General features: G+C 41.0%; 1 protein-coding gene across 2 annotated transcripts in view; it reads right to left on the reverse strand.

Annotated features, from left to right (window-relative positions):
• The window catches only part of OGG1 (8-oxoguanine DNA glycosylase), a 568,013-nt gene that overhangs the window by 307,526 nt on the left and 243,572 nt on the right, over nt 1-16,915 (reverse strand). The gene's annotated exons all lie outside the window — the stretch shown is intronic.

Here is a 16,915-nt window from a genome sequence, read left to right on the forward strand (position 1 = left end):
CGGTTACATTATTCTGAGATATAATACACTTCCAGAAAAGCAATTAAGAAAAAATAAATCTTTTGTAACACACAAAAAATGTGTAAAGTACAGTAACATACAAGTTATTAAAGTAGCACACCCTTACATATTTACAAAGTTCACAATATGGCATCCATCTTCAAAAACAGGACAGAAATATGGAAATACAAGCTAGATACAAAATAAATAAGTTTAATATATACATTGCAAACTGTACAAAGCTGTAAAAACACACTGATAATGAAAAGCTTTATTAATCCATTCCACCTTGTTACTGGCCAATGATTCTTTGTTACTACTAACATCCGTCCCCCCCTTGCATCTCCCACAGGGGTACCAGACATTTCCAAGAAAGGTTATGTCAAACTGCTGAACTGTAATCACATAATATCAAATAAAAGACATACTGAACATACAATATATATATATAAAGTATTGCAAAACAATAAAGAGCAAACATTCTATGCAGAGTTTCACCTCCCTTTACCCCGCAAACATTACTAAATAAACTGAGATAGCTTAGATACTGAGGTACAGAATTCTGCATCAAAATCATGTATTTATAGCTGCCCTGTGGCACAGAGGAATAAAGCCTTTACTGCACCAGAGATAACCAGTGATCAATCAGCAGCAAAGGCAAGGGACTGCGAGGGAGAGTAAGAGTGAGTGGGAGAGCGAGGCAGCCTAGACCTGCTGCAATAAGGCATCATTACAAGCTGGCAAGCACCACGCTGCATAACCAGGTGCTGCTTGTTGGACGATCGTGCATATGAAGAAACATGTATTCAACCTCCTGCTGGTAGTGACTGCAGATATCACAATCCAATGACTAAAAACTCCTATCTACAAACCTTTCAAATCTGCAAGGCATTGTCTGTACTCATACCATGTCGCTAAAGCCTAGAACTCCCTATCTCTTATCCATTATATCACTACTCTCCCTCCCTTCAAAACCATTCTGAAAAACTTCCTAGCCAAAAGCTGGCTTTGTTCTTGCTCAACACCAGGATTGACTATATCCCTAAATGTGAACAAATACCTATTCATACCTTACGTCTCCTTACTCTCCCTTCTTCACTCACTTCCTTACTTCTATCAATTTCCCTCCCCTGGATTTCTCACAAAATATACCATAAGCTTGATTTTCTCTCACTTCCTATTGCAATTCCTGTTTGTATTATACTAATGTACCTTTAATGTCTCTATAAACTGGCTACAATTTCTCTAATTATTAAATCTTTATCATATAATTGCATTGATTTTAACCAATGTTTTCATAATAAAAGTCTAAGTTGATATAATTATGTAAACTGTAATTGTTTTTGTATTATTTTTAAGGACTAAAATTATTGTTCTTGAAATGTTTTACACTACTTTGGATCTTTTCTCCCCAAGCCTCCACTGAAAATGGGATCCTACTCAGTCGGACTTTCCTGGTAATCAAATGGCAATAAATAAATACAGTTGCTTAAATCTAGGATTGGCTTGAGGCCCTCTTTCTTTCTGTGCACAAGACAGAACCCAAACAGTTTCCAAACTCTTTCCTCCTTATTGCTTTTGTTGAACATGGTATTTAGACTGTGCTGTGGCATGTCCTTTTCAGCAGAGGCCCGGGGAGAAAAGCTCCAGTTACAAAATAGGTAATTTTATACATCTGAGAAAAATGTAAAGCTTACGGTGACAATACAAACATACAACTACTAAAAGGCAGCTATACTAGAGAAAATCTGAAATCAGTAAAATAGAGAGTCATTATATGTTAATACAAAACAAACTGGCATATGCACTCAGGTTTAAAATGCCAAATTTAAATTTTACATTTACAGAAAGAAGAAATAAGAGAGAAGAAATGTGGGAGGTATGAAAAGAAAGCACAGAGTAGGTGATGAAAGGTGAATAGTGTGTATATTTATTAGGTGATACAGAGAAAAAGAAAGTTGCAGTAAAGTTGAGGTAGATGTAGAAGGTGATGAGTACGAGTATGAATTTTGCTGGAAGGAAAATGTGGGGTAAGAAGGAAGACAGCAGAGGTGGCAATAATGGCAAAGGGACAGATGACACTAGGAAATGTACACTGCAAAGTTGTTTTGTTGCGGTATACAGGTGTAATGTAGGTGTGTAAGGGACAGGGTAGCCTAGGGAGGTGCAAGAGCAGATCCAAATGCTTTTAAAAAAAGCGTTTGAATCTAGATAGGTTGGTTTGTTATCTGTTGGTGGTATAGAGAGAATTCCAGATTTTGGAGAAAAATAATTTGAGTACACGTGTGTGCCGCTTAACATCCTTCTGCACAACATCTGACCACATTTATGTCCATACTGTACTAAGCAGATGTAAATAAGATTGGCCGTTAAACAGAAGCATGTCAAGTGAAGCACAATATAAAAGTATAGGGTGTTTGCTTAACATCCACACCGCTTAATGTTCTATGGGATAAAACCTATCCCAGGCATTAAGGGCTGCATACATGTACAAGAACAGACCATCATGGTTAACAGGGACTGGTCCATGGAGCACAGTGATAATGCAGGGGTGTAAGACTCTTGCTGTACCATTTTACCCAGCTGAGCTTTGACTTTATCCTGCATAGCTATCAGAACTCTTCTTGCTGGTCTAACTACTGGAGTGACCTCTGGGACTAACTTCATGAAGTACACAACTGGACGTTTGCCCAACTTGTCATCGAAAACATCAGCATATTCTGAGAAAATGGCTTCAGAAAAATTGGAACTAGTAAATGCACGTATGTGATGAACTTCTTTGGTAAAAGAAAGCAGATTCATTCTCAAACTGTCTTTGAGACCCAATAATGACTGTACTGGTCTTCGGACTACATAGGATAACAAGGTGTAACAGTTCTTAGCCAAATAACATAAAAGCATCACTGAGTCTTCGGTTTGAATTTCTTTACTTCCATAAGCAACAAGTTTCGCATTACTGGCCACACTGAGTTGCTCATTAGTTCTCACTTTAGCAAATGTGTCTACTGCTATAACATTACAATTTGAACCAGTGTCTACTTTAAGCTCTGTGGATTTACCATTGATCTGGACTGTACAAAACACTTCGCTCTTTGCCAATAAATTCACTGCATCATCTCTTTCATCAATCACTGATACACCATCTACAGAGAAAGTGGACTGCTCTAATCCTACTTGATCAATTTGCTTTTTTCTGTGACCTTTCTTTACAACTGTGTGGTGTTTACTTGATTTGCAAAACTTTTGAAAATGGTTCAATTTTTTACACTTGTGACATTGCTGACCAAATGCTAAGCATTTCTCTCTTCTAGACTCATGACTGGCACCACAACTCTGACAGTTAACAATAAAACTGGACTTGGGTTTTGCTGATTTGCGTTTGTACTACACTGAGCATGCTCCTTTAACTGAACTGGTCTTAAAACTTGCTAGAAAACTATGTGGTTTCCCTGGTGAACTAGCAGGGGTTGTGGTTGCCATGTGCTTAGGCCTACTTCTGTTTGCCACATGTTACATGCTATCTACATTTGCTATGGAGCCTACTGAATCCAAGCTCTCGTCACTTGCAAGCATACTGGTGTGTTTTTCTGTAACTTCATGGATTTGACAAATCTCCATGGCTTTACTCAACATTAAATCACTATCACAAAGCAAACTCTTTCTCACAGCAGCACTACTAATACCACACACGAGCCTGTCCTTTATTAACTCATCTTTTAAGTCACCAAACTGACACATTCTAGCTTTGTTTCTCAGGTCAGTAATATAAGCTGTAAAAGTTTCCCCTGGTTTCTGATCTCTTGTGTAAAACAAATGCCTCTCTAATGTAATACTTGTCTGGGGGTTACACATTTCTCTGAATTTGCGTTTCAAGCACTCGAGGTCTTCCCTTGATTCAGCCTGTAAAACAGTATGACGATTTTCACCTTCTCCCTCATATACTTATGGTGCATACACAGATGAATGCTTTCAATGGCCTCTGACCCAGCTAGGTTTAGCAAAATGAATGCCCTGGTGCGCGCATCTTTATCCGAATAAGCTGCTTGTATAAAAATATCATAATCTTGCTCAAATATTCTCCAATTCTCTGTGATATGCTGATCAAATACAAGTGGTAAGGGCTTTCGAAATCCATCTGCCATATTAACACATACTACTGAAAGGTTTTGCAAATAAGCATGATTACATACATGTATGCCAGAAATTTATGTCAGTATCTGCGAATTTGCCCAATAGCACAACAAGCCTCTGTATAACTGTACTCTGTGAAATAAGTCCCTCGGGCACTGTAATACTCTTGAAATTACTGTACTGCAAGAAATCACATCATCAGTTTAAGAAACATTTCAAATAACAGCACAATTCGAATGAACTGGGCAAGAGAAGCTCAGAGTCAGAAAATTTCTAAGCAATTGCACTTTGTGAATAAATAGTATACAGCATACTGAAATTTCCCCAAAATGGTGGTACCTGCTAGGTAATTCTTTACAGTGCAAGAAACACTCTGTAATGGTGGCGCTTTGCGAACAGACACACCCAGCACAAGAAATTTTTCGAAATGGCTATACTTTGACTGTACTTCATGAAATAGCTGCACTCTGCACACAAATAACTCTTCGGAATACATGCACAGTAATAAGCAGACACTGTAAGCACTTTTACACACTTTGAAATACTTCAAATAACCCTGGTTATGCCCTAGATAAAATAGGAAGTCGTAGTTACGCCAAAACACAGCACTTTGCCAAAACACATTTAGTCGCCTTGCTTTATTTATACTTAATGTGCCCTTTCTGCCCTTATTATATTTGCTTAGTTCGTTTAACCTCTTTTCATGCCCACTGCACTTTTCTTGTACTCGTTTTACTCTAAACATGCCTGTTTTGCTTTAAACATAATTGTTTTGCTTTTGTGGCAATCGTTTCATCAAATATCTTAATCTTAAACATTTCCCTTAGTTAATAAACCTTTTGTGCCTCCCGCTTGTTTAATAATGCGGTTCATGCCCTTGTAATTCTCCGTTTTATCATTTTAATAAAATAAGCAGTTCATGTGAATTCTCATTACCTTTGATTGTTTTCTGGCGGACTCTTTTCGTGCTCGTTTCACTTAGTTTACCTTCACTGTCATCTCTGCACCTCATGGCTCTGAATATCATTCTCTGGAATCCTGGTTCTGACACCATGTCACTCTCCTACTTTGGATACAACAGAAGAGTCTTCGTGTGTTCTGTTCAAGCAGCTTTATTATATACAAACACATCACAATAGAAGTTCACTGACTTTAACTTAAGTAACTTATACACAGACTAACTACTGCAATCATACACGCTCACTCTCTGGCTGCACTCTCAAAATGGCACTGGGAACGGCACATGCCCGGTATTTATATGTGCACGTTCAGTCCTTGATATGCTTCTTAAAGATACAGCACATACACTCTGATCTACAACTAGTACAGTCTATGATTAGTGCAAGTGCAGCTTATGAACACCATCATGCTAATGACATCCTGTGACCTGCGGGCTACTCATTTAAATACACAGCATGCTGCATATGGTCTGAACACATTAAAGTAAAACCAAGAAAAAGCACTTGTATGTATGTATGATGTATGTCTGACATCAGTCAAAAAGCAGCATGGCACACAATACAGCAGACTGCGTATCCCGTATAACAACAGGGCATCTACTTGTATTTTATAATGGGGTTTTAGAGGATCACTTGTAGAAGGGAATGCCATCCTTAAAGTGGACAGGCTATTTTTTCATGCTAGCGATCATGGACTATATGTACATGAAGGCCTATTTCAGACTCAGTGGACAAAAATATAACCATGCACACACAAACATATTCTCAACCTAACATCTGTGTGTTTGTTCATGCGCGTGAACATGTATGTATGGATATGTGTGCTTGTATACATGCACTACTGTACCAAGACTTTCGAGGATGTATGAAATGTTTGCAAAACGATTACTACAGAATAAAGAGTGGTATGGGCATATTCTCAACTATCGTTAATTAAAGGTGCAGATTATGTTACTACTATGCACCTTGACTACTTAAATCTCCATGGTAGTCAGTTCATGATATACATCTTAAAAGCTGTACATCCACTACTGAAAATGATAGGCAACCAAGGCACGTACTGATGCAACTGAACTGCACTCCATGACTAATGGTACACATGCATAAGATTTGTGAATGTTTAGCTTTCATTGCTCGTACATGTACAGCAGTATTCATTCATCTGCATTTCATTATGCAAGGGGAAGATGTAATCGGAGTAAAAATAACGATTCCACCAATAGTGGAGTAGATTCTATGTGAAGACTACAATGACCAGGATACTAATGTGAGCCACTGTTTTGTGCGCTGTGGGGACAATTAATGGTGCATGTTGCAGGAGTATATTTTGTACGTTTTTTCTTTATTTTTTTTCTCCCTCACTACCTCCTGACTATCAAGCCTTCCCGAACTGCAATCAGGCCTATTTTTTTCCTAGCATTGAGGAACTTCCTCAGATCTGCCAGGGCAGAAGTGTGCACACAGAACCATCATCTAGGCAAACATCAAGGATGTCTGCATTCTCAATGGCATCCCTGCAATGACAGTATTTTGTAGAAAGTATCTAACCTCTCCCATGGTAATGATATACATACCTGTATCAACACAGGACTACCAATGCTCCCCTCACATTCATGCATGCATACTCCTTCAAATGTGGGACAAGGAGTATCTTCATAGACTTAGACAACCATGGTGCATGTCCTTGCCTACACCAGCTCCTGCTTTATATACCAGAGACCTTCTCCCCTTTGGCATCAGACTAGCAAGCATAGATATCCCCAATAGGTACCACCCATTCTCCCTGCCAGCACCATCAGTTTCCTGGGCTGTTAATCAAACCTGGGTTATCCAGGCATCAGTTAGAACTTAGCCCCTCTACATCAACACACTGGCTTTATTTTGCATACATAATACTCACCTGGATGTTACGAGGATTATGCTGATTTGTCACATTAGGCTGAGCAACACAACTTTAATAATCTAACTAGATGAATGTTTATGATTTTTGTTTGCATTGTGAATGTGCTGAGCTGTGTCTCTAGCTACAAACCTTGATGTGCAATTATTAATTTATGAATCATAACAAATAGAAATATTCAGACAGCTGTTTTACACAGCTGCATCATAACTATATACCTTGTTGTCTGCAGTTATGATCTTCTTTTGCATTACTACTGTGATTGTGAATTGCGTAGGGCTGTAGGATAGTACTTTTCCATGCACCAGCTTACAAATCTCATCTCTAGTTCACTTCAAAAAAGAAAGCTGTAAACACTAATGAGAGTAGATTTAAATATGCGTTATCTTTCCAAATGAAACTAGAAATCATAAAATGAATCTACAATGTATAATGAACTGAAGAGCAGCATCTGTAAATAGTTGTAAATCAACTAAACTAAAAACAGTAAGTTGTAATAAGCAAGTGATTCAGTAGTAAACTAAAATAACATGCATAAAATAATGTGCCTAAAATATATTTCCACATGCTGTACACCAGTTATAAATAATGAATAAAATCTTCAAAGTACACACATCCAAAACCAGCCCGTGAGAAGCTATACAATGAACTGCACAACAATAGTTGTAAGCAGCTGAGAAACAGCTAACAAATATGAATTTTAAAACAGCCATCAAGTTCTTAAATAATTGATTCCAAAGTCAACAAACATAGTTCAATGAGATCAAAAAAGAGCGACAAGCAAACTTAACTATTTTGAAGTTGTAGAAGACAGTTCACAGCTTGTTTACCTCTATGCAGCCCAGCCTAAGCCTAGACTGAAAATGTGGCTTTCTAGAACAGTAGGAACTATATGCTACTGTTTCTAACAAAACTAGGCAAATTCCCATCTGATCAGAAATACTTAATCATCCCCATGGGCTTAGTCGCTCTCTCTCTCTCTTTTTTTTTTTTTTTAACAGTACCTCTGAATGGTCACTGGTTCAGTAACAAAGGTTAAAACTCACATAAATGCTTGCATTTTCAGATCTAAAATGCATGAGGTGAACAAGTGAGCAGCTCTCTCTCTTGACATACTAACAACATCTGAGACATGACTAATATATTGACAAGTTCCTTCAAGTCAGAACTGCCAGTAAAAAAATACAAAATAGTGCTGCAGCAAACTTCAAACCTTAGCATAAAATGTAATTCCAACTGCATGCTATCTACAAACAATCCAATAGATGGTGCCAAAGCTCTGTCAGAGTTACATGTACTCCCCTTCCCAAGGAAAAGTACAGTTGTGTAAAATCTTACCATAACAGTAGATGTTCTTTCCTTCACTGTTGCAGTATTCATTACACTTGGGATTCTCTGCTTAGGATAGAGCAAGTCCGACCAGTATACAAAAGCCTATTTCTGCTTTAAGGTAGGCCAAACGTCACATGTATGCTCCTCACATAGCATATGGCATAAACGTTAAGTCCGGACGTACCATCCTCAGAATTGATTGCCCAAGGAGGGATACCAGTCCAAGGAAATCCAAAAGGTAACCAGTATATCCAGGAAGGAAATGGACTGGAGAAAGGGGGGAGGGAGTGAATACTGCAACAGTGAAAGAAAGGACATCTACTGTTATGGTAAGAGTTTACACAACTATTCTATGTCTTTCCATTCACTGGTTGCAGTACTCTTTACAATTGGGAGAGTGCCAAAATTCAAGAAAAAACTTGGGATGAGGAAGGACCAATAAAGCCCTCTAGGAAGCCATGAAGAATGGCCCTAGCAAAAGCAGCTCTATATTCCATCCAACTTGTAGTGCTTGGTAGAAGTATGCACAGAAGTCCAGGTAAGTAACAGAACTAGTATCCAATCCCTTGCAAAAAGACCCAGAAGAAGCCACAGCTCTAGTAGAATGAGCCATTACAAAAGAAGGAAGGCTGTTACCATGAAAAGTATAACAAAAAGAAATAGCCTTTGAGATCCAAGAAGAAATAGTTTGCTTGGATACAGCTAATCCTAATGACCTAGGATGGAAAGAAAAAAACACCTGATCAGATTTTCTAACAGACTGTCTTATCCAAATAAAATCTGAGTTGTCTATGCACGTCCAAAGTATGCAGCACCCTCTCAACGGCAGATTGCGGAAAGGAGAAAAAGTAGGCAAATGCATAGACTGATTGACAACTCATTAACCACCTTCGGCATAAAAGCAGGATTAGTACACAAAGATACCCTGTCCTTATGAAATACCAAAAAAGGGGGACAAGCTATAAGGGCTTATAACTCAGACACCTGACTGGCAGAAGTAATGGCCAAAAAAAGAACAGTCATCCAAGAGCTATATTGCAAGGAAGCTGAAGCAGCAGGGTCAAAGGGAACGTGAGTCAACTTCTCCAAAACAAAATTAAGATCCAGGGGAGGAGGAACAGCCTTCCTGTGAGAGCTAATATGAAGGACAACTTTAAGGAATTGTTTAGCTTCAAAACAAGAAACTAAAGGAGGAGATAAAGGCAGACAAGCAGATATAGCTGATAATTGGGCCCTAATAGAAGAATAGGCCAAACAAGTATTGAGCAACTCATACAAATAAGAGAAAACCAAAGGAAAATCCACAGTAAGTGGGTCCAGGTTATGAGACAAACAGAAAACCTCTTCCATTTGGATAAGTAAGATTTCCTAGTAGTGGGCTTCCTGACTTCCTGCAGGCCCCTCAGCATGTCCTCAGAAAAAAAGGTGTCTGTGGAATCTAAATATTATCACCTACAGTGTGAGTTGTAGAGTGGACAGGTGGGGATTGATGAGAGATCCGTTGTCTTGTGTGCGCAGGTCCACCCTGTGAAGTAATTTGTGATGACTGCCCTTGGCCAAATGCAGAAGAAGAAGAAAACAATGTTGTCTTGGCCAAATGGCAGTCACCAACAAGATTATGGGAGCATCCTATTGAATTTTGAACAGGAATTTTGGAATGAGAGGAAGGGGAGGAAATGCATAAAGAAACATCCCCCCCAAGAAAAAGAGCCATGCACCTTATACACTAGAGGACCTGAAACTCTGGCACAAAATAGAGGAAGTTGTCTCTTCAGAGGGGAGGCAAATAGATCCATTTGAGGAGTACCTCACTGGTAGACAATGTCTAGAAACACATCCCTGTGAAGCATCCATTCCTGGTATTAAGTTAAGGACCTGCTCAGCATGTCTGCCACAATGTGTTGACCTGAAGGGATGTAAACTGCCTGAAGAGTCACTTGATACTAGACAGCAAGATCCTATACCAGGAGTCCCAACCTGCAAAGAAGGTAAGATCTTGTTCCTCCTTGTTTGTCTATATACCGCATCACTGTGGTATTGTCTGTGAATACCTTGAGATGCCCATGACAGAAACAAAAATCCTGAACAGCCAGCATAAAAGCTCACATCTCCTTGACATTGATGTGCTCCTTCTGCTAGAGGCGACCACACACCCTGTACCTTTAGGGAGCCAAAAGCTGCTCCCCATCCTACGTATGAAGTGTCTGTGAACAGTTCCTGAGAGGTAAGAGGGGAATGAAAAGGGAGCCCTAGATTTTGAGCAATTGCTGGATCCACCAATGAAGTTCCATCTTGAGAAGAGGAAGGAGAAGAACTACAAAGTCTAGAAGATGTGCATGTTGAAGCCACACTGACTTCAGAAATCACTGAAACTTTCTCATCTGGAGTTTGGCAAGAGGGAGCATAGGGATGGTGAATGCCATGAAATTGAGCATTCTCAGAAATTCCTTGGCTATAATGGAGTTCAGAGGAAGAAGAGTTTGAAAAAATTAAATTAGAGTTAAGGCCTTTGGAGGAGGCAGGGATACCAGCATAGGCACGCACAGTCTGAATCCTGCAACCAAGAAAGTCATGATCCTGAGAAGGAGTCAGAGAAGACTTCCTGAAGGCTCTGAAGAAGGGAAATGGCAAAATGAAGATTTTGCATAAGGATCTCTGGAGAGGATGCCTGAATCAGCAGATTGTCCAAGTAAGGAAATATATGAATCCTCTGAAGCCTGTAAAAAGCAATCACAGGAGGGAGGCATTGGGTGAGCACTCTTAGGGCAGTAGAAAGGGCAAAGCAGAGTACTGAAAATGCCAGGAAGCAACAGAGAAAAGTAAAAAGTTCCTGAAAATAGGGTGAATTGGAATATGGAGATAAACATCCTTGAGATTCAGATATGCCATATAAGCCTGAGGGAGCAAAAGAGGAAACAGGGTTTGAAGGGACAACATCCAAAAGGTGGGCACCTTCAGAAAAGTGTTTAGATGAGAGAGGTCTAGAATTGGTCTTCAAGTACCCTCTTTTCTGGGCACTAGAAACATTCTGGAGTAACCTCCCCTTGGGACACAGGTTCATAGGTGTGTACTAGGCTAACGGTTCTGAAGCCTATATAAGCCTAGCCCAAGTAGATTCCCTGGCATCATGCCAACCAAAGTTAGACCCAGTGCCCCTATCAAGCAAGACCACTGAAGTGACCCCTGGGGTGAACTTCCTATTGCCCATCCACTCATCAAGATTTCTCTTAAAGAGGGCCAGTGAAGTACTCTGCTTGACATGAATGGGAAGTTTGTTCCAGAGTATGGGAAGTCTCTGGGTTAGGAACCTGTCCCTCCAGCATGTTCTGTTTATTGTGGTAATGAGGTTTAGGACTCTGGAGCGTGTGGCATGGAGGGATTGGGATTTCTTTAGGTTTAACATATCTAGCAGCTCCGGGTCAGATATGGCATTTCAGGTCAAGCAGAGATCGCCTCTAAGTAGGCGATAAGAGACAGAGTATAGTTGGAGTTTTTTGAGTCTGTCCATATAGGGCATGTGTCTAAGGCCTAAGATCCTCTTAGTGAGGTATTTTTGTGGCCTTTTCAGTTGTTGTAGATGTCTAGTGAGGTACATACCAAATGGGGCGTTGTATTCTATAATGGGTCTAATGAGAGACGAGTAGAGAGGGATTATGACCTCTTTCTTCATGGATGAGAAACCTTTTGTAATGAGATGTGCCACATAGAAGGACTTTCTGACTACAGTGGCAATGTGGTTATCAAAGGAGAGGTTGCTGTCAATCTGTGCCCCCAGTTCTCTTATCACACCTTCGGTGTTTAGTGGACTATCACCAATGTGGTAGTTCATGGGCACCGAATTTTTCCCAAAGGGAATGAGAATGCACTTTTTGGCATTGAGCTTAAGGTCATGGTTCTGGCACCAGTCATTGGTGTCAGTGAGGCCTTTTTGTAGAATGTTTACATCAGTTGGAGAATCAATAATGGCTCCCAGTTTGCAATCATCTGCGATCTTGGTCAGCCAAAGTCCCTTTATGTTGGCTTGAACTTCAGAGAAGTTGATGCCAAACACGAGAGGACCTAGGACCGATCCCTGTGGGACACCAATTGTAACTGGTTGGTAGACAGATTTTGAGTCCGCTACTTTCACAGTGTGGGTTCTATCAGTAAGCTAGTTGGCAACACATCTTATGACATAGGGGTTTATGCCTAGTTTAGTGAGACTATCTATGATTCCTGAGTGAGGGATGGTGTCGAAGGCCTTAGCAAGATCTAGGTAGGCTGTGTGAACTACCTTGCCCTCATCCCACAGCTCTGGTGGCAGACTCGAAGAAGTCTATCAGGTTGAGCAGGCATGATCTACCTTTCACAAACCCAAACTGCGTGGGGTCCAGAGTTTGGAGATTCCCTATGTCCTTATTTATAAGGTCCATGATGATGCGTTCCATAGCCTTACATATCAGACTCATCAGACTAATGGGGCGGTAGTTCCCAGGGTCTGTATTCACTCCCCCTTTGTGGAGTGGGATGACCATAGCAGTGTGCCATTCAGTAGGAACAAAGCCTGAACTGAGGCTGTGACTGAACAGGATACTCAGGTGTGGTGCCAGTTCACTTTGGTACCTCTTGAACAGAACCCAGAGTCAAAAGGTCTCAAAGAACCTCTGGGGGGAAAAGGAAGTTATTCCCAAGGAGGCTGAGGAATGCCCATAAACGGGGGTAGGGATTTCCACACCATAAAACACCTATGGTGAATAATGGACAGAGCCCAATCATGAGTAATCTGAAGCCAAACAGGAAGAAAAATAGAAAGGCGAAGAGAAAGAGGAATGTGGCAGGGAAGAAACAGTCATACAGCACCTGGCTTATCAGGAAAGGAAGACTTCTGAGTCCCTTAAGTCTGAGTAGCCTTAGCAGGAAGAGCCCACTTGCCACTCTTTTTGACCTTGGTAGGATGGAGAGACTGCTTATGAACAAAGGCTGGCTTATTGGGGTAGTTTCTCTGAAATTTAGGCACAAGAGAGACAAACACATATTTGAGTTCCTGTAAGGCCTTCCCCTTATTCTAAAGAGACTTAAACAAACAGCTGCTTCCCCAAACAAATGTTTATTATCAAGAGGAGCATCCATCAACTTAGGCTTGATATCATCAGGTAAAGTTTGAAGTCTAACCCAAGAATACCTCCTCATCGCTGAACCAAAAGCAGCAGCCCTAGAAGAGGCATCTGCTGCATCATAACTACACTTGACAGAATGACAAACCACTTGAAAAGTCCCTAACAAGAAAAGAGCAGACATTTTACCCTCAGTGACAGGGAGATCAGAAATAAGCTGACAAGCCTGAGAAAGGGCAGCCAACACATACTTTGAAACATGGGTTTGATTAATAGCCCTAAAAGCTAGGGTAGCAGCCTTTCCATGGATCTACTGCTTTATCAGAAGGCAGTAATTTGAATGAAGGAAGCAACAGAGGGCTTGTCAGAGGCTACAGACACCCCTGATGGGTAAAGCAGCAGGATATTTACACAAAAAGTTACAATCCTCAGTCACCCTATAAAGCCTATATTTACACAAAAAGTTACAATCCTCAGTCACCCTATAAAGCCTATCAGGCTTCTTGGCAGCAGGGGGCAGAGAATCAGGAGCCTCAGAGGCACTGGAAAAAGCATTCAACAAGGCAGCCAAAACAGGAGGAACATAGGTAGGTACTAGGCTATCTGCCCAAGGGCATTTATAAACCTAGCCAGAGTGTGTCGGCTTTCGCCGCCCCATTGATTAATTAACTGATCCTCTGTCAAGCAGAGCCAATGAAGTGCAGAAGGTTTCAGAGATTCCATCTACAACAACTCATAGCACCTCTTATGGATTTCAGAGACCTGAGCACAATCCCTTTTAAAAAAGTTCCATCATCCTAGAGATTGTGTCCCCAAAGGAAATTTCTTCGAAGGGAGTATCAGGTCCATTAGATTCTTCTTCCTCTGAACACAGTCCAAACGAGAAGGAATTTGGACAGCGTAAGCAAGGGATTCCTCATCAGAATCAGACTCCTCCCCTTTTAAGGGGAGTAGAGGACCATGGGGAACTGGAACAGAAACCCTCTGAGGTGGTTTTAATGCCATCAAAACATTAAGCAAACCCTTAGTAAAGACCCGCCACTCACTTTGAGAATCCCTAGGAGCAGGAGACACACATTTAGTTTTTTGTTTCTTCTTTAAAGGAATGTCCACCCTATAAAACGTAGAAGGTTCTGACTCAGGATAGCATTCAATAACACTAGTGGGCACTTCTTCCATTAATAACATCTGTGGAATACCCCTAGTCCCCTGAGAAGTAATCAACCGTGGTTCCCACTAAAGGTCCAAAATGGACACCTGCAAAGCTTCATCAGACGTGCTGCAAGTCGGATCCTCGCCGGCCTCCAACCAGGTTGTAGCAGAGGAATCTGACAACAAAGCCTTACGAGGCTCCGGGTTCTCACTGACCTCTGGAGAAACACCCAGTGCAGGCTGGACAGCAAAAGATTCTATTCTTATCTTCTTCCCTAACAGCTGACCCTCAGGGCAGGAAGTTCCTTCAATGGTATCCTTAGCGAGAAGCTTAAGGTGCTGATCCTCAAGATACAAAGCAAGGGAAGAAAGCCTATTATATAGGGTCTTCAGAACAAAAGTCTGACAAATAGAACAGGTTGTATGATCATGAAAAGCTCCTAGGCAAAATACACACTTATAGTGGCAATCTTTATGGTGAATCTGTCTCCTGCCCTGACATTTACCCTTCCTGGATGACATTAACCCCAGAAGCAACAAAAAAAAAAACCCCAAGAAAAAACAAAACCCCAATAGGGCACGTATCTGCAATGCCTCAGTACCAGCAAGCAAGCAAGACATAAGCACTCAAACTGGCAAACAAAAGATGCATTCAAACTGGTGGTAAAGATGTAGGCATTCAGATTGATGATGGAAAGAAGAGTTTGGACTGGCAGCAAAGTAGTTCTGAGGATGGTATGTCCAGAAGTCAGCTTTATGCCCTACACTATGCAAGGAGCATACGTGTGATGTTCAGCATACCTTAAAGCAACAGCAGGCTTTTGTATACTGGCCAGATGTCAGGCTACCCTATTCAGGGAATCCCAAGTAAAAGGAATCCTGCAACCTGGGAATGGAAGGACATCTCGGATTATGCATACATTTTTATATGTTTATACATTCATAAGTGTGTACAAGGACTAATGGCCACTTGGACTCTTAAGACTAGCCATGCATCCCAAATTGACTAGTTCTGGTATCCTTGACAAAAGTGTAAGCAGGGGATTGGGAAATGAAAAGTTTACAGGCTGCCTGTGTCTATTGGAGACATATGCTGCTTCACATAGATGGAGATTCTGTTCCACTGTTCCATAGACAGGGTAGTCTCTGGGATATATACCTATCTTTCCTGCAAGTCCTATTTATATCACAGGCAAGGTTTAAGTCTTTAGAATGGTTAATTCTGGTGCTGTTTGTTTTGCGAATATATAAGGTCCATCATAGTGGGATCCAACAATGCTGTATATGCCAGACATAGATAGTACAGTTGTGTACACTTACCATAAATGTAGATGTTCGAGTGTATTCACTGTTGCCGTCATCACATTTGGGTTATCTGCCTGCAGGTAGCCCTCAGCCGGCCTGAATACCAGAGTCTTTGGATTTCTGTGTCGGATGCTGTCACTTCTTCCATGACGTCAGGTCATCAGGGGTATAAAACATGCAGCCGACGCCATTAGATCAGTTTTTCTTGCCCTAGATGTCAGGTGCCCTCACAATAGGAAGCAATTATATGGTACAGAACACCCCCATCAAAAAGCAAATACACATGAAAAAAAAAAAAAAATATACATATATATATATATATAGAGAGAGAGAGAGAGAGAGAGAAGTCAGGGGACTGGAAGGAGGGTAACCAGGACTACAACAGTGAATACACTGGAACATCTACATGTATGGTAAGTGTACACAACTGTACTATGTTCTTCATGTTTCACTGCTGCAGTCATCACATTTGGGTTGATTCCCAAAGCTAAGGAAGGAAGAAGGTAGTTAAAGAGCATTAGGGCCAGCTATTAAGCCCTGCAAGACTGCTGTGGCAAATCCAGCTCTGGATTTAGAAAAGATAGGCAGGTGGTAATGCTTGGTGAAGGTGTGTACAGAGCTCCAGTTAGCAGTTTCCAGGATTTCCCTGGTAGGGACTCCTCTTAGAAATGCCGTAGAGGTAGATGCAGCCCTGGTGGAATGTGATCTTATCCCCTGTGGGGTAGGTTTTCCATGGTGCTTGTAGCAGAAATTAATGCAATGGGCTATCCACTTGGAAATGGTCTGCTTTGAAATGGCCTTCCCCTCTGTCCCTGCAACAAAGTCAACTAGCAGCTGGTCAGATTTTCTGAGAGGCTTAGTCCTGTCCAAATAGAATCTAAGTTGTCTGTGCACGTCCAGAGAGTGCAATATCCATCCCCCTTTGTTTTGTGGATTAGGGAAAAGTAGGCAAATGAATGGACTGAATTAGGGCCACACTAGACACCACCTTGGGCATAAAGGAAGGATTAGTCCTGAGGGAAACCCTGTCCGCATGGAATATA

This window comes from Protopterus annectens, chromosome 7.part0 (genome assembly GCF_019279795.1).
Source record: "Protopterus annectens isolate FY-2018-M chromosome 7.part0, PAN1.0, whole genome shotgun sequence".
NCBI lineage: Eukaryota > Metazoa > Chordata > Ceratodontiformes > Protopteridae > Protopterus > Protopterus annectens.